This window comes from Meleagris gallopavo, chromosome 2 (assembly GCF_000146605.3).
Source record: "Meleagris gallopavo isolate NT-WF06-2002-E0010 breed Aviagen turkey brand Nicholas breeding stock chromosome 2, Turkey_5.1, whole genome shotgun sequence".
Classification (NCBI taxonomy): domain Eukaryota; kingdom Metazoa; phylum Chordata; class Aves; order Galliformes; family Phasianidae; genus Meleagris; species Meleagris gallopavo.
Genome location: NC_015012.2, coordinates 73,868,262 through 73,887,277, shown reverse-complemented (window position 1 = coordinate 73,887,277; position 19,016 = coordinate 73,868,262). Strand labels below are relative to the sequence as shown.

General features: G+C 36.6%; 1 long non-coding RNA gene across 1 annotated transcript; it reads left to right on the top strand.

Annotated features, from left to right (window-relative positions):
* The first annotated feature begins 11,584 nt into the window (after window positions 1–11,584).
* Window positions 11,585–16,654, top strand: LOC104909891. The gene is made up of 3 exons (XR_792658.3): window positions 11,585–12,237; window positions 13,155–13,261; window positions 15,588–16,654. It is a non-coding gene; the product is annotated as an uncharacterized LOC104909891 (long non-coding RNA).
* The last annotated feature ends 2,362 nt before the right edge of the window (window positions 16,655–19,016 follow it).

The window sequence follows — 19,016 nt, the reverse complement described above, 5'->3', positions numbered from 1 at the left end:
TTTTCCTGGAGCAAGAGCTTAATTTTTATGAAAAACTCAGTTGTGGTGCATGATAATGGAATAAAAAATCATGAGTAGACTCTCATTTTTTGTCTGTAAAGCAAAATGTGCTATACTGCCAATCAACTCTACTGAATTTAGGAACAGGCTAATAGCATATATTTTCAATTACTTAAATGCATCTTCACTGCATCAGACCAACATCCATCTAGTCTTCTACTCTGTCTCCAAGAGTGGATAATGGTGGATGCTTTGGGAAAGATTATGAGAAAAATTGTATGTGAATTCCCATCAGGTGACACTCAATGCTTTAAAGATTTTTTGAGCCAATGTTGTTTTAGTACTGTTGCATCTGTTTGTATTTGAGAGAGATTTCTTTTATGAACTGTGGAATTTATTTCATAACGTATTTACGGAATAGATAAGCAGATCTTAGTTTTCAGATGCTTTAAATTTGATTCCTAATATCTAAGTACAGTGTCCCTAGTTACTGGTTTATCAGAAATTATGAATAATTGCTGTTATCTTTTTTTCTTTTGCTGAGATAAAGTGTGTTACACTATATAACAAAATCACGCAATGATGCTTCTAGTTTTCCTTATTTTTTCTATTTATTTATCTATTAGTCTCCTAAATTCCTATTTCTTTTTAATCTGATGCTGAGCATGAAGATTATGGTGTTTTGGGGATGACTGGAAGATCTTTATGTAAGGGATACTGGCAAATTTAAAAAACATTGTAATGTATATATGGTGTGGTTATTTCCCTCTCCTGTTCTTTTCTTTATTGACAGATTTCATTTGACATGTCTTTTCACTTAGTAACATGATATCTCCTGCTGCACTTCACAGGCAGTTTGTGAGTGAAGTGTTGTAATTTCGAATAATCAGAAAACTCAGTTACCTCATTCAAGTTTTAGTTTAGAAGATTCTCATTTATAAGCCTTCTGAAATGTGAAAGCTGACCATATGAAAGCTGTTAATGTTAAACTTTTAACTAGTAATTAAGCCTTCAGATTGTTGAGAGAATGCTCCTTTTTATCCCACGACAGTTTTCTTCAAGAGTTTGAGGTGATGAACAATGTAAATATATAAAAAAACAACTAAACAATAAACCAACCAACCAACAACAAAAAACACTACTACTCTTTGGATAATACTCTTCTATGTACTTTTTAGACTCTTTCAGATAATTCCTATGAATTTCTTGGCAATGATTTACATAGAAGTCATGCTTGCTACCCTGTTAAATATGCCCATGTATCAGCAGATTTGACTCCTAATTATAACTTCAATCTATTAGATTTAAATTTCGATGATTTATGTCCCACCAATTATTTCACTCATTACAAAATACAGATTCAGTAAATGGAGAGAACAACAGAAGAAATAATGAGCAGCTGAGAACTGTTCGAAAATTGGAAGGTGGACTTTCACTTGGATGAGAGTCACCACGAAAATACTACTATTTACTTGCAAAGAGGAGGAAGGAGGATAGCAATAATACAGATCTTTATGAAAAGTTATCTTAAATGCAAAGAAGCATATTCATAGAGGTGGTACTAACGACACAGGCAGAAAAAAACAGCAATGACAAAGAGTAACAGCAAGCATATCCAAAATCATCTTTGCAAAATGGTGAGATCACTGTTAAACTCTAATGTGTGGATATACACACCAAATCTGTGAATTAGATTGGATATTGAAGAACACACTGAGAATGTCAGGACAAATTCAAAAAGATAGAAGTCATCTGGCAAAAGACATTAGGAGAAATAAGAAAGCATTCTAAATATATGTAGTTGGTAAGAGAAATACCTAGTAAACGTTTCTTTCTTTCCCATGCAGTAAAATTACTGTGAGAAGAGGATGATAAAACAGAATGGGATGTTATGTCCTTTCAGTGTTAGTCTTTGAGGAAAAGACCTCTTTGAGAGATTCTATAACATAATTAATGCCAGGTGCAAAAGGAAGTAAGATTCAAGAATATAATAGGAAAGAACAAGTTAGAGAATTCTTAGAAAAGCTAGATGTATTCAGATGTGGTGGGGGTGAAAAACATAATTGTGGGATATTTAAAGAGTTTGAAAATGCTAGTAGTTATTCTTGAGATATGGAAGATAAGCATAACACTGGTTATCACAGCAAGGAAGTAATGAAAAACTAGAAATGGCTTATATGACAGGACTTTATTTAAATTCCACAAAAATTCTGGAACAGCTTATGAAACAAGCTGTGCTATGCTTACCTTGAAGATAAAAGGGAGACGCTTAGCAACCAAAAGGACTTAGCAGTATGAAAAAAAGAAATGGTGTTTTTTTGTGATAACAATCCACATGGAGTTTAGCAGAAAACACATCTCTCCTTCAGATAAATCTGGTCTTCATGAGAAGTCAAAAGAGAGGAAGTGGAATTGCTTGATAGATAAATCCAGAGAGTAACTCCCTGATTACTGTCTGAGTAGAAACACATAGTCCTTGCCAGATTTGTTAGGGGTCTTTCAGGTCAGGTTTTACTTGAACCTTTACTAATATCCTGAATTTGGTGTTGACATGAAGCCAGGAGGAGTTGCAAATCCTCTGGAGGACAGAGTGGGAATTTAAAATGATCTCAGTTAAATGATTCCCAATAAAAAGCTGAATATCAGTAGGGATATTCCGTTTGATGAAGATAATCACCTACACAAATATGGAGGGGAGAACAAATGATTAAGAAATAGTCCTTCAGGAAAGACTCTGTGAGAATAACGATAACAACCTGAGCATGAATCAACAATGTCTTATTGTTACACAAGGACAAACTTAATCGTAGGCAGTACAAGCAAAAAGAAGTTTGCAAGTCATGTGACAGTTTTTTGCTCTACTCAGCCGTGGAAAGAACATACTGGAGAGCTATGACAGTTCTAGAGTATCCTGTTTCGTGATAAAGGTAAATAATAGAAGAGCTTCTTTCAAATAAACAAGTGGAAACAGGCTAATGTTGAAAGGGATACGAATGCTTTTCCTAGAAGTGTGATAATAAGAAAGGAATGAGTGGGATTGTAACAACAGGCTCTGAAGATGTGAAAGCCTTCTGCAATGCATTATGACCATAAATTCACTGTGTGGGCAATAGGCATGAACTTCAGTAAGAAAGGTAAGGCTTAGATATAAAAGTTTCTAACAGTAAGGAGACTGAGTCACTCAAACAATGTATTTTACTACTGCTGTAGAAGCTACATCATTAAAGATTTTCACACAACATCTGTCAAAGACGATGTAAGATCTTACAAATGACCCAGCTTTGAGGTAGGGGATGGGCTAGATGACCCTTTAATGATGTTTTCAGCCATGTTCAATGTTATCTTGTTTTTATTCCTCAGCTTTTCTGTTTTCATCACATACGAGCTGCTTGCCATCTGCTTTGAGGGCTTATACTTCCTGACTAAGTTTTCTTTTCTCTAATTTACCATGGAAAGTTAATGAGGCCAATTTCATACTTGGTCCAACTTCACTATTCTTTTATATTTCCAGATCATTCACTAGTATATTGAACAACATTGGTCCCAGCAGTGATTTTGAAGTACTTCTGCTGAAAAATTCCCTACCTTTCAGAATGAATCATTTGCTATAACCTATTGTTTCTTATTTCTAAACCCTTATTAATCCCTGAAAAGTCTTTCCTCTTATCTTGTGCCACCTTAATTGTGCCAGCACTTCAGAACCATAGCTGAAGGATCTAATTTAAAACCTGTGTTTTATTTTTGAGCACATGCTACATTGTACCTTTTTGAAATGCTCTTTTCTCACCGCATCTTTTAAATCTTTGTTTCATGAGATTATAAAAATGATGCTAATTCTGCCCCAGTATCTTACAGTTATTCATGTGCCCCCCGTTCTAGTTTTATTATGTTTTATGCTAATTAGCAGGCAAATGAATTTTCTGGTATGTGAATCAGCCTCATTAGTCTGTAATTTCCAGAATTGCCTCTGCAGTCCCTTACAAAGCTTGGTTTGATATTTGTCTTTTCTAACTCTGCTGGAAAGTAATAGAGCTTGCAGTAACAGAAGGGAGCTTACAGATGTTGATTATTCAGCAATTTAACAATGAGTTTCTTTAGTAATTTTTTAGTATGACATATCCCTGTGTGCCGTATTGTCCTTTTATTTTGTTTAATACACTTTAAATCTTCTGCTCCTTAATCAGGTTCTCCATAAAAAAAAAAAAAAAAAAACACCAAAAAAACAAACAAACAAAAAAACCAAGAGTCAGATTTCCACTCCTGTTAACACCTATGAAAATATATATATATATTTTTCATGTTTTGATATTTGGTATCTTGAGTATGTCTCCCTGAACGTGGTCTGGCCCATTTGTCTAGTCTATTTTTTTTTAAAGTACATTTTATACCCTTAGCATTGTCCTTCTTTCCTCATCAGCCCATGCTGCCAGACTTCAGAGTGTAGTTTCAAAAAATTACAAATAAGCCACCTAGAGAAAAGAATGTGGTACTTTTCTATGGCATTCTTTCCTCGAGGTACCTACAGTATTAAATATATTCTACTTAGATGCATTTTTTTGCTAAAAATTCAGAACCAATTCCTGTTAGTTTACTAGAATCAAATAGTATACTATCACTTCTTGAGCAGGATTTGTTTGTGCTTTGAGTTCTAGGTAACAGGCAGGGCTCTTAGCTTAATACTTTTACTGTTACTGCTTTCAGTAATTCAAGGAAGAAAGATATGATATTACAATCCCTCCAAAAAGAGGTAGTTGTATTAAAAACATACGTAGGTCACCCCAAAAGTAATGCCTCCTGTTTATTTCTGTAGGAACTACAACAAAGAGCTCAATAACAGTATTTGATAGAGCAAATTCTCAACTACAAAATACTGTTTGTCAACATAGTCACAACGATTTTTGCCAGCAGTGAACAAGAGCCTGCAGTCTGTGTTCATAAAAATCTGCATGGCTGTCTGAAATATGACTCATCTTTCAGGTCACTGTTGCCACTGCTGAAACGCATCACCCATCACCACACTGCACTCACACCCACTATTTGGTGTATTTATAAGTACTAGAATAACACAAGAAAAATTTCTCTAAAACAAAAAGTGAAGTAAAAAAATTGAAGATTGATCCTGTAACTCTGTCTCTGTCTCTTCTGAATAAGATCCTTCCTAAATTCTACACAGAAACCGAAAATATCACTATCCTGCAACTGCTGGCCTAGGCACATTTGAGAGTTTGATGGATTTAACATCAAATTGCTAATGTGGAATTTTAATACTTTATTGGTTACTGTCTGAGCCTCTGGTATCTAATGATAGTGTTTTGAACTGTAGGCATTGTTCCATTGATCTGTATTGCTCCAGCAATGCAAAGCAAATGCAAACTTAGTTTAACTACTCAGTTGAACTAGGTCTCTGACTGCTTTATATCAAGGGAAGGGAAAAGCAACTGGACAATGCTGGTTAATATGCCCTACATATGTAGGCTGACTAAACAAAATGAGGACAAGTATTTTAGAGCAAATCTGTTGTTTTTGTTTTGTTTTGTTTTGTGTTTATTTATTTCTTTGTTTATTTTTTAATCCCTTGCTTTTTTTTCCAGGACAAAACATTGTGGAGATTTATTGCTTGGGTATACTTGAAAGATAATAGAGAATGAACCGTCTGTAAATGGCCACATAACTTCCTTCAAAATACCGAACTCTTGAACATTCAATGCAGTTTCTCCTTAGTTCTTACTTTTTTTTTTTTGTTTAGATAAAATCATTTGTGCATTGGTAAATGCTATATGCCACCCTCCAAAGCCGCTTTTGAGCAGATTTATGCTGATACATGATTAAAGATAAATATTTCAAGTGATGCAATGTTCCTTCAACTTCTTTTGAACTATATTTTTAATATCTAGGAAAGTTGATGTTTCAAATCATCCCTGATCTCAGTGCCCTAGAGCTTGCAAAGATCCCCAGTATTAATGAATGTAACCCGAGGAAAACATTTGTCAGAGGGAGCTGGAAAAGGAACCATGAAAAATGTATTATGCAGACTGGAGCAAAGTTGCTAGCCTTCTGATTATAAATCTAAAATATTAAAATAATGAATTCACAGAACCCCTATTAGACATCAAAGCTTGTATCTTATTGGGGTATGCTTTTAATTTATATACCGTCTTTCAGGCCAAAAGCAAACCTGATAAATCGAACAGTGAATTCCTAACATGATTGAAAAAACCTGACTCTGGATCGTTGTTGTCAATGGAAAGGAGACTTTGTGCAAGTTGAACTCTGCTCAAGTAGATGCCTGTGGTATAATTTAATACCCCATTTTCAAACCTTACAGCTTTTAAATACACTGCTAAACTTTAAAGCAGTAACTTTGTAGCCTTTATGCTCTTTGCTCTTTTATCGTATTTCAGTTTTGTTTCAAAATTCTGCAGCAGTGGTAGCCATAAGAAGGGGAAATGTAAGTGCTTTCAGTTGGCAAGAGTAGCCACTGTTAAAGTTAATAAACGTGATGTCTTTTTTTCTCCTTTTTCCATGGGAGTGAGGAATGCGCTGAAATTAATATGCAGGCAGCTTGTAGCTTTTATATTACCAAAAACCAAACCTCAGTTTAGGAATGTTGAAGAACTCTTATTATATAACCTTCCCTTTTCAAAAAAAAGTGAAAATGTTGTTATATTCCACTTAGAAACGTTTCTGTAACAGACAGATAACTCTTATGGATGAACATATTAAACAGCAATAGTGAGACACAGGGCAAGAGAAAGAGAGAGATTATGGAGTTAATGTGGTATTTGGGAGACCTGCTTTCAATTCCCTCATCTGCCACAGGCTAACTCTGTGACCTAGGGCAAATTTGTCCCTCAAGGGTAAATTTACAAATATGCTTAGACATTTAACTACTTCTGTTTAAGCAAATATGTTGCTGGTGAAATTAACTGTTGAATTATTGACTGGTGCATTTTGTTCTTAGGCTTTCACTTTTGCTCTGCCAAATGGGCTGATGTTGCTCTGTTAGTTTACAGTTGTTCTGGTAGCATAAATTGATTACAGAGATCTTGGGATGCTGGTGGTCCATCTGTATGAAACATCAGTGTATCTTATGATTATGCTGCTGCAAAAATTCACATCGAGCTCCTTTCTGATATTATATTCAATTCAGATCAAGCCATCTCAAAAGACCTTTTCACATGATACTTTTCATCTTTCCCTTTCCTGTGCCCAGTTATTTCTGGTTCATAAGAAAAAGCAGAACATGTTCAATCTCATGAATGGAGTCCTGTAATGAAGGGCTATAAGGTCTTTAGAATGGATAAGTAAGAAAGAAGGGATTGTGGGGTAGCTCTCTATGCTAGAGAATGTTTTGATGTTGTCGTAGAGCTCACCACTGGGAATGATAATTTCAGGTCTGTATGGGTAAGGATCAGAAGGATGGACAACAGAGCTTACATCCTAGGGGATTCTGGACGATCCTCAAGAGGAAATCTTAGCGGTACAGGAACAGAATATTGCTCTGTGCCATGAGATGAGAACTTGAGGAATAAGGCTGGTGTGGTTGAACAGGGAAATTTTTCTGTGACTCTAGAAGAAAGAGTTTACAATATTTAGAAGAAGGGACAGGCAACTTGAGAAAAGTACAAAAATGTTGGTAGGATATGCAAGGAGAAAATAAGAAAGATGAAAGTCCAGCAAAAACTTAATCTGGCCACCATTAAATGTTAAAGATAACAATACAATGTTTCTATAAATATACTAACAGCAAGAGGAGGGCCAAGGAAAATCTCCTTCCTTTATTGGATGCAACAGGGAATATTACCAATTAGCATGAGGAAAAGACTGAGTTTCTCAATGCTTTCTTTACATCTGTTTTTAATAATCAGGCCAATTATCCTTGAGGTACTCAATACCCTAAGCAGGAAGACAGAGATGGAGAGCAGAATAAATCCCCACAATTCAGGAGGAGAGCTAGAGACTGGCTATACCATCTGGACTTTCACAAGTCCTTGGGACTAGAGGGTATCTACCTGAGAGTACTGAAGGAGCTGGCAGAAGTTCTTGCTAAACCACTTTTCATCATTTATTGGCAGCCCTAATCAACTGAACACCAGATAACTGGAGATTTGCCATTGTGACACTCATCTACATGAAGAGTCAAAAGGAAGAATCAAGGAACTACAGGCCTGTCAGAGTGAACTTGGTGACAGAGAACGTTATAGAATAGATCATCTTGAGTGTGATCATATAGCAAGTGTGGGACAACCAGGGGATCAGGCCTACCCAGATTGAAATCATGAAAGGCAAGCCCCACTTGACTGTCCTGATCTCCTCCTATGACTGGGTGACCCACCTGGTAGATGAGCAAAAAGCTATTGATGTAGTCTATCTGGACTTCAGTTTTGACACTGCGTCTCACAGCATTCTCTTGGGGAAGCTGGCAACCTGTAGCTTGGACAGGTGTAGTCTTCACTAGATAAACTGGCTGGATAGCCAGGCCCAGTGAGGATGGTGAATGGAGTTAAATCCAGCTGGTGACTGGTCATAAATGCTGTTCCCCAGGGGCCAGTACTGGGGCCAAGTTTGTTTAATATCTTTCTCGATGATTTGGATGAGGGGATTGAGTGTACCCTTTGTAAATTTTCAGATGATACCGAGTTGGGAGGAAGTGCTGATCTGCCTGAGGGTAGGAAGGCCCTACAGATGGATTTGGATAGACAGGATTGGTAGGCTGTGTCCAATTGTATGAGCTTCAGTAAGATAAAGTGCAGGGTCCTGCACGTTGATCACTGCAACTCCATGCAAAATTGCAGGCTTGAAGCAGAGTAGCCGGAAAGATGTGTGGAAGAAAAAAGTCTGGGGATTTTAGTTAACAACTGACTGAACATGAACCAGCAGTGTACCCAGGTTGCCAAAGACAATGGCATCCTGGTTTGTATCAAATAGTGCAGCCAGCAGGATGAGGGAGGTGACTTTCCCCCTGTACTCAACACTGGTGAGGCCACACTTCTAGTACTCTGTTTTTGGCCTCATACTACAAGATATAGAGGCCCTAGAACATATCCAAAGAAGGGCAACGAAGTTGGCGTAGGGCCTGGAGTGCATGTCTTATAGGGAGCAACAGAGAGAATAGGAATTGTTTAGTCTGGAGAAGTATCTCTACAACTCTCTACGACTACCTGAAAGGATGTTCTAACAAGGTTGGTATTGGTGTCTTCCTCAAAGTGACTAGTGATAGAATGAGAAGTAATGGCCTCTCATTCTGGTATTTGTGCCAGAGAGGTTCAGGTTGAATATTAGGAAAAAATTCTTCTCAGAAAGAGTGGTAATGCACTGGAACAGGCTGCCCAGGGAGGTGATGGAGTCAATGTCCCTGGAGACGTTTGAGAAACATGTAGATGCAGCATTGAAGATCATGGGTACTGGGCATGGTGGTGATGGGCTCGTGGTTTAACTAGGTGATCTTAGAAGTCTTTTCAACCTTAATGACTCTATGATTCATGTGTGGTTCTTTGCTGTGGGTGAGAAGTCAGCAAAACATCCTCTTTGTCCTACCCAAGTCAGCTAGCATCGCAGTCTCAGCAGAGAAAAGGGGGTAGTTATTCCTTCTGGAGACAGTAGAAAAAGGATGGATGATTCAGTCTAGCCTTGAGTGTTCTGAGTGCTTTTCTTCTGATCCAATCTGTGGACTCTGGGGGGAAAGGTTGGCCACATTCTGAATGTGGATCTCCCCATGGAAATGGGCAGTACTAGGTACCAGCTGTCAATCTCCTTGAAAAAGAAGATATCTTCTGATTTTCCCCCAAAAATCTTCCCTGAAGAAACCCTATTTGTAGCAAGGCATTCTTCTAGGTGAACTGAAAGGCATGCAGCTCTCTCTGTGAGGTTTATTAACACTGCTTACCATGTGGTAATAGGGCATACCCAGCAGCAAAACACAGCACTTTCCTCCCAGCAGGACCAGAATACAGCTTTTAGGCTTGCCTTAGCCCTAGCAGTCCTGAAAGTGAAGAACTGAGATGAGACAGTTTATTTGCAAAACAGAGAACTGTATTGCCAGCAATGAACTGAAGAACAAACAGAAGACTTTACACAAATGTGACACTTGCTCTTTTCAAATTACAGCAGTTGTATTTTTTATTACAGATGAAAAACAAACAAGCTGCTCTGTCTTGTCTCTCCCAGCTTGGTTAGAGACTCAGCTCAGCTTGGCTGCATGTAGATCAATTTGTTTCAAGAGATCAAATTTCCTTTTTAACCTTTCAAACTGTAAGTTCCCATAGGATCCTGATGTTTTCATCAATTATATATTTTCATTTTGTATTGATAATCGATAACACTTCAGAACACTAATGCCATATAACATCATTGTCTTGGTCTAGTAAGTGAATAATAACTAAATAATGCATTTCAAATAAGGGAGCAAATGAATATTCTCCCTCCAGCACACACACACACACACAACACAAAACAAACAAACAAACAAACAAACAAACATGCAAAAAGAAATCACCAAACAACAGGACATTGATTTTTGTGGCTCCAAACTTCTCAGCTGCAGGTAGGAAAGAACAAAACAGAGCTGTAGCATGCTATCTTTCTCCTGAAGTTGCACTTAGACAAGAAACTTCAAAATGCGTCTCCTTTTCCCAGCATTGCTGCTGGATAAAGCTTTGGTTTATATCAAGATAATGCTAAAAAGCCGCAGTTATATGAAAATTTGGAGAATAGAAGAAATGCTTGCAACATCAGCATTTTTGGCAAGGCACTTTCAAATGCTATGTTCTCAGAAGACAAAGCTTTCAAACAACAGATATTTGAAAAACAAAGCTACATCTGTACTGGTAGAGCTGAGATGATCGGGGAATATATTTGGACTCTCGTTTGCAATCATGCATGCTGTTACATTGTTAGCACAGGTTTTGTCAGAATTTTGGCTGGTGCTTAGTAATACTCTCCCAAGCAGAGCTGGAGTGTATGTAGTTTGGGAGTTAACACCCTCAGCAAACAGCTTGAACATGAAATCCCTATTTTGGGTTAGAGAATTTGGCTGTGCAGGTTGGAAACATGCTGCGTCAGCTGGCCTTGAGGCCAAAGAGCAGTCTATCTCTCATTTTATTTGCTAATGTAGATGTAGTCAATGGGTGTTAAATGTACTTGATAATCTTGCTACCAGCAACAGAAAGAGCATCTTGTGGCTAAAGCATTCAACTGGGACTGAAGAGAGTGAGTTCCTGGACTGCCAAGATTTTCAGCGTAACTTGAGGTCACTTATTTCTTGTACTTGTTTTTTGGCTTATAAAATGTGGATAAAAGAACTTTCGTACTTCAGGCACTGTGAAGATGACATGCAGAAAAATATGATAAATGACTGTAACATATTTAGTACAACAAATATATCTTCCTAGAAGTGTGTAGAAAGTTGTAAAGTTTGTCCAAGAGGATTCTTGCTTGCTTACTTGCTTGCTTGCTTGCTTGCATTCTTTTTCCTTTACTTTCTCATTTCCTTTCTCTCTTTCTTGCTTACTTTCTGTCTTTTTTCCCTGTTTCTCACTTGTTTTCTCATCTTCTAGCTTTCTTTCTCCCTGTCCCTTTTTATTGTGTGTTTTCCTTCTCTGTCTTTCTTGCTGTCTTGTTTTCTCTTTTCCTTCCGTCCCTCTGCCCTCTCTTCATTTCCCCAAACTGAGCTGTTTATCTCAAGCACTGAGGCCTCTGAAGGCCCTGGAATTTGTCCAGGTTATTTCTGTCTTCTGCAAATTCAGCCCACCACTGTACCAGAATGAGCTGAACCTCTGCCTTGAGTTTGTCAAAATGTGTTTTGAGCCTGAAATGTTTAAAAGAAGCCAGACATATGGCATATTCTAAGTAAATTTTGCTTCACTGGAAGATTCGGAATCAGCTGTCAGTGACTATGTGATACAGTCCTGCACCATAATAATGATAAGGAAATTTATAGAAACATGTAGTGAAAAACTTAATTGAACATACAGAAAAGAGGATAGTTTTATCCATCCTGATTCAGAATAGTGCTTAAACTTTTCCTTCCCGTTAAGAACACTTAAGTACCTTTCCCAAGTAAAGACTGATAATCATCTGACTTTGATTATGGTAGCAAGTGATACTAGACAGATATTACGTCCAGAATAAAATACAGAACAAAACACATATTTGCTTGGATAAATGTATCTATCTCACTGCATTGACATTCTGCCTACTGCTCAGCAGTACTGCTGGAACTTCTCTCTCGGATTTAAGGTACTGATTTTCATTTGTCCCGTAGTCCCTTGCCTCCTGTTCATTTTCTCTTCTCTTTTGCTCATTTTCTCAAATGGCAAACTCTTCTCAGGTAAGATAAACAAGAAAGTTTCTCTTCAGCAGAACACTTTTGCTTGAACGCATCAGTGCTTGTATGTTGACGTATGGTCTGATAAAGCTCTTCTAACAAGCAGTGTGAATTTGCAGATGCCACCTTCGTTTAAGCAGTATTTCTTTGTATTTTCTATAAGAATTATGATATATTTGAAGAAATGTATCTTACTCTATATTAACTCCTGTATCATTATTGACTGCATATGTTAGTATAATGAGTAGCTAGGAATATATATGTTGAGTGTGAAAGGAGTGTTATAAAACACTGTTTTCACACACTGCAAAGCCTTGTCATGTCCTCTTGGTACTACTCAAATTATGGTCTCCTATGCAGTAGAATGAGCAAAGACTTGGGATGTATTGAAACATATCTCTGGGATTCTTTGAATAGATGCCTTGTCATAGAATAGGTCCATGGATATGGTTTTTCTCCTGACTTGATAGAATTTCATTATTATTAATTTTGTGTTCACATTATTCTACATTTTACAAAGTGACCTATTCTGAAAATATAAGGGATGAATTTTATATCCATATCAAGGTATATTAAAAAAGAGCAATGTAAATGGCTTGCTATCTAACCCAAAATATATCTTCTCTTTTTTTTTCCATCCGGAATGGTAATAATATTAAAAAATAAAATTAAAAAATTAGTCAGCATCAGATTTCTGAAGCTCTAAGAATGAGGAATTCTTTCTCTAATTCCATGTGATAAAATTTTTAAGATCTAGACAAGTCCTTCTTTTTCCTATGATCAATTAAAACATGGAGTAACATGCTAATAGAAATCCTTTCTTTTTCAGCTTCTTGAATATATCCGTAATCTCTGGAGGTGTAAAGGGCATCATTCTGTAATGAGTGTTTATCAAGACTGCCATTTAGACTTCTTGAGATCTTTCTGCTCCAAAAGGTTTGTCTGTTTCTTCTGTCATCTCAGACCTGCACACTAGAACAGGTGGGAATTTAGGAAGTTTTCAGACTTTCCAGCCAAACTTTCTGTACAAAGCCTGTTAAGATTTCTGTGCAAATGGGAGTGGGGTATAGGAGGACTTGTAGAAGAGAATATGCTTCTTTTAATCTTGACTACAATACAACAAGATTTTTTCCATTGATCTTTGATCTGAAGTACAAAACATCCTTTAAGCCATGGGAATTCAAAGTATCTATTGAATTATCTATCTAGCAACAGTACAATCGTTTTTTTAAAAATACATGTTCGCTTACTGTGTCATTTTAATTATATTATTCTAGTATCTGACATATATCTTTGGCTCTCAGAAGTCTGGAGAAACTTCTGTCTTCACAGGCATATGCACAGTGGAGTTACATTTTTTTAGTCAAGAGTTAAATTTTATCCTCTACACCTACATGCTCTCAATCCTACTGATGTTACTGAGAGTCTTTAACTTCAGTGGGGGTTTGACAAAGTTCTAATGAAAGTTGGCATCGGCTACAAAAATCAACAAAGGACCATTTCTACACGGAAATCCAATCAAAATAACCTCCTTCAAGAAATAGAAAAGACACCATAAAAAGTCTTTCAAGGAAGTAGCTAAAAATTATGTAATTAAATATCTAACACATCTAACAGACCGTAGGAGTTTGTACAATTCCAGATTAACTCTTTAATCTATTTTCTGTACAAGAGAATTTAACAAAGGTGAAACACCCATGTAATTCAAAGCGAAAAGCGTTTTTCTTTCTTGTGGATTATGACATAAATGTTGTCAATAATGAACATTTAATGAGCTTCAAGGCCAGAATAAGTAGAATCCTTTGAAATTTCTTTCCCATATAATTCCTAAGCTTCCATAAAACTGAAAAATGATGTAATTGTCCAGGTTTCCCACTGTAGGATCTTGCACCCATCTTACTTTCTGAGGTAAACCAAATATTCCTGTTTGTGGTGGGACTCAGATACAAGTGTCATTCAAGCACTACCTGGAGCTCTTGGAGGGCTCTGAGGAGATCAAGGCAAAGTTCTACCTGCAAAAAATGTAGTCAAACTCCTGCATTAGAAGAAATGGGGTATGGAAAACATGGACGATAACAAGTATTCTGCAGTTCACCTGGGGCCCAGGAGTATTTACCAGCACTGGACTTCTGCTTCAACCAGCACAACTAACTGATTGCATTAACTTTCATTTATTTTTTATTTACAATAAATATAAGGCTGTTAATTTTTGTTTGGAATTAGCGTTAGTATATATTTCCCTAGCAATGTAGTAGATATTGGGTGTAAATGATAAGTATAAAGATTGTCTTGTTCTTGATGGTTTTCAAATTTTGTGTGTGTGTGAATGGAGATGTATTTTTCTTCTAATATTTATGAGCTGAAAATAACAGTGAAGTCATTGCTTAAAAGGTGAAGAGATACAACAGTAATAAAAGAACAAACAATATATATCAGTGTGAATACTGTAATGCAGACGCCTGTTTAGAGAAGCAAGTTTTCTCCCATTGGTTTTTGATTTATTAATTACATTCATTTGGGAAATGAACCCTCAGTAGGCTGAAATATAATCCTCTAGTTATTTAGTGGAGAAAAAAGAAAAAGAAAAACAACACAAAACATTCCCACATGTAACAGTGCAGTATGTTACCAAAACATCTGAAATAAAAAGTACTTTCCTTCCTTCTAAATTAGCTGTATTACAGAGTGATTCTAAAAATGCCACTGTATAATGGGTATATGGAATTTACTGGAAAGAAAATATAAGTAATTAGCTGATTTGATATTTCTATGTGTTTTGTGCACTTCGGGCACAAAATGAATTTGTCTATGTTTTGGTCCCTGCACGTTGTTGCTGGTTTTGAATGGAGGAGGTTTAACTGAAGAAGCAAAGTATATTCTTGGAACAGACAGCAAAACAACTGTAGAACGTTGGAATGTCTTAGCAGTAGTTGTTTGACATCAGTTATGTCAGTGATAATATGAAATATTTTGTATTCTGTTATTACTTATGTAAGTAAAAAGATCTGTTCTTCAAAGAGGTGAGTGCACCATCTGTGGCAGTAATGTGAGAATGTAACTTGTGAGAAGACATCATGTTTCCATCTGTTTTCAGAGAACCTTAAACAATGGCCAAATCCACTAAACTGTTTCTGCTGTGTGAATTTGTAAAGTGTGGTTTACAGTTTTTCATGGCTTCTGTGTCTAAACTTATGCATGCAAGTCTGGAGTGAATGTCTGTTGAGTACAACTGCCTTTGAATACAGATATGTTTGTTCTGCAGGGCACATACAGCATTAAAGGTCTGCTGCCATCATCGACAGTCATGTTAGCCATGTATGAAACCCTGTATATTGTGAAGAAGAGAGAAGCTACATCTTTTATCAAGTCCTTCCATTTCTAAATACTGGCTTCAGCATGTATTTAACACTAGATACTTTAAAGAGTAAAATGTGATAATATCTGGTTATCATATCATGATACCTTATTTTTTTGTATGTCTTTTTGCATCAGTGTTATCTAGAAAAGTCTTTTTTTTTCCCAATGAGTTAGTGTATCTCCAACCTGCCTGACTAACTGGGCAAGTTAACACTGACCTTTGCAGTTGCTTTGTATTCTTGCTTTGCTTTCCCCCTTTTCATGACATTGTCTTTCAGGGTAGCTCATGAGGGTGTAGATTTTTAGGGGGCATAGTTAACTGAAGGTCATAGAAAGCTGGCATTTAAACAGAGAAACCATGCATTCTTGATGTTCATGAGTCTGGAAATTATACTTCCTCTTGGTTTTGTGGTGGCAAATTATCACTTGATAAATAAATAGAAATTAAAGGGTGTTTTTATTTTCTTTTTGTATTTTATTTCTTGTGGAAATACACTCTGCACTTTAATAGTCTAAAAGGATGGAAATACACTCTGCACTTTAACAGTCTAAAAGGAATAATGATTCTGGTGGAGTAGCAGGGGGTTGAAACTACATGATCATTATGTCCCTTTCCAATCCAGGCCATTCTATGATTTTATGATCCTCTGATTATTGGAACGCTGGACGAATGTCTGCCAGATCTACTGGAACTTTGGAGCAGGTTGCTATACAGAAATTTTCAGGAATATGTTCTTTTTTTTAGGAACTTGATAGTCTTTGTTGACAAATCATACAGTAGCCAGACACATATTAAAATTAATGCATATGAGCCAGTGAGTGAAGGAGTCCCCTTGGATACATTCTTTTATCATCTTGGAGATGCCTGGGTACTGGAGGTGAGCAGGCTGAGTTACAGTACACTAGTTCTGGACTAGAAGGAGACGTCTCTCCTGAAAGAAAAATCCTCAAGAGATATGGAGAGGTGGATCTGAATCCTAAATCACCTGTGAATCCTTGGGACACCCCAGGAGAAAACTTGCTGTGCTCCCTCCCTGCACCACAGAGGCAGTCTCACAGGAGTCATCTGAGCCAGCACTCTCAAGTTTGATTTTGGCAGCACTCTTTGGCCAGGAATCAGAACAAAGCTCCTCTGATTTGCCAAATCAGGAATGTGACGTCAGATTTTATTTTTGTCTTATAAAAATATATATACATATAACAGGTTTTTGTTTTAAAATGGCACCAACCATAAGACGTATGGACTGGAAGATGCATATGTTTTATCTAGGAAATCCAAATAAGTTTTAAAAAACGTAGCTAAATTAATTGATTAAAGAATGAATGTTAAATGTCTTATACAGATCAAGGATAAAAAGAGACGATAAAAACACTATGTGTTGCTTATATAATTTTCTTTTCAGGAAAAAAAAAAGAGAAAACAAATCTATGTAAAGATTATTTGAAGTAACCTTTCAAACTAATGGAAATGAATCTCTTTATGAATATATAAAAATAATATTTTAAATACACCCCAGGTCTGTGTTAATTCATGCAAAGGATGAATGAAACAAGTTACAAATGGGGAGAGTGTCAAATGCTCAAATCAAGACAGACTAATACATTCTAAAAGATAATTTATACCAACTAAGATGTCTCAGTATTTGGCATGTGTTTCTCTAAAGCTCGAGTGGTGGAACACTATGATTCATGGGCTAGAGACTTTCTGCACAAGGTGGTCAGCATGCAGCTCACATGTGGAATCCAAGGGAGATAGGTTTAAATGCAGAATAATTTTTCACATTCCTTTGAACTGTATGTATCAGGGTTCTCTTCAGTGTTTTCAGACTCTGGCTACTCTATAACTGAACAAGATGAGATATATTGCTCACAGTCTGTAAGCAAATTACAGGAGATATTTGACATATGAAGGCTGATGAGAATATCTATATTACCCAGGAGAATATATTGTTATTAGTCAACCATTTCAATATGTACTTTCAAAACTTTGTTTTGCCAATACTTTATCCCCTCAAACAAACAAACAAACAAAAAAGCAAAAGAGAATCAAAATATGCAGAGAGGATTCTGACCAAACTGAGAAGGAAGATGGAAGCAACATCACATAACTTACATGCCATTAGGAGTGCAGGAAATCACTAGGGAGGTGTTTTTGTAATATTTTAAAAATATGTGCGATTTAAAATAATTGAATTAGTTCATACAACTTTGCAGAAAAACTTCAGTAACTGTTCTGATTACTGTCATTAAAGATCAGATGGAGAATTAACAGCATCCCCTTATACTAATAAAAGTGGAGGCTGAACTTTTACAAGTTTGCTGCCATTAAAAGTGTGCAGCATGTGAAATATCTATTAAAGCTTACAATGATAATTCTCCCTCTGCCCCAGCTCTTTTTTTAATCCATTTTTCATTTCCCTGACTATTTGACCTTCTTGAATGATACTATAATTTACTGGAGGGTCAGAAAGTCGCAAGGGGCCCACATAAAGCAAGACAAATGAAGATAGGGTTTCTTAGCAAATTCAACACATTTCTAAGGGCTACTTCGTACTGTACACAACACAGCAGTCCTGTTTAGAAGAAGAGCAGACAAAAGTTTGCTTTATACATATGGACGGTGCTTTTTTATAGTCTTTAGGGGAAAAAACTTGTTTGAAATCTTTGCATTCCAAATTCTGTAACCAAATGCCAAGACTTTTCAGATCTGCCAAGTTCAAAATCTAAGATTTCAGGTCCACTTGCCAGCTTACATTTTCCATTTGGCAGCAGAACTCTCTCCAGCCCTGCCAGTAACTGGCCCCCAGGATACCTCCTTGTGAGGCTTGGTATTTAATTTAATTTTTTGTTTTTCAAACACTATTGTTCCATAAACATAAAAGCCCAAAATTTCAAGATAAACCCAGCCTAAGCAGAATCCCCTTTTCTTTCTGAAATGTCTCCAAGACGGTGCCGACTTTGAGGGTAACTTGGGAAATGATATCTGACTTAGTGAAGGGAACTTATTTGTTACCTGCAGTGTTATTTCTTTGTGAATACACATTTGCCAGGGGAATCCTGTTTCTTTGCTTAGATAGTGAGGATCTCTTTTTATTTCTCTCCTTACTGTGCATGCCTAATTTGCTTTACTGTTAATGAGAGTCTAATATATTCTTTGAAATGGATAAAAAAACTATGCAACTGATAAAACAGAGCTTAAAGAAACAGGGTGACAACACTTGAGGCAGAGTAAAACAGCTGTCTGGCTGTGAGTTTAATGCTTGCCTACCACTGGAGTCAAACAGAAAATTGTGGGCTTTTTTCCTTTTTGTTATGAAAAGACTGCTTGATAGAC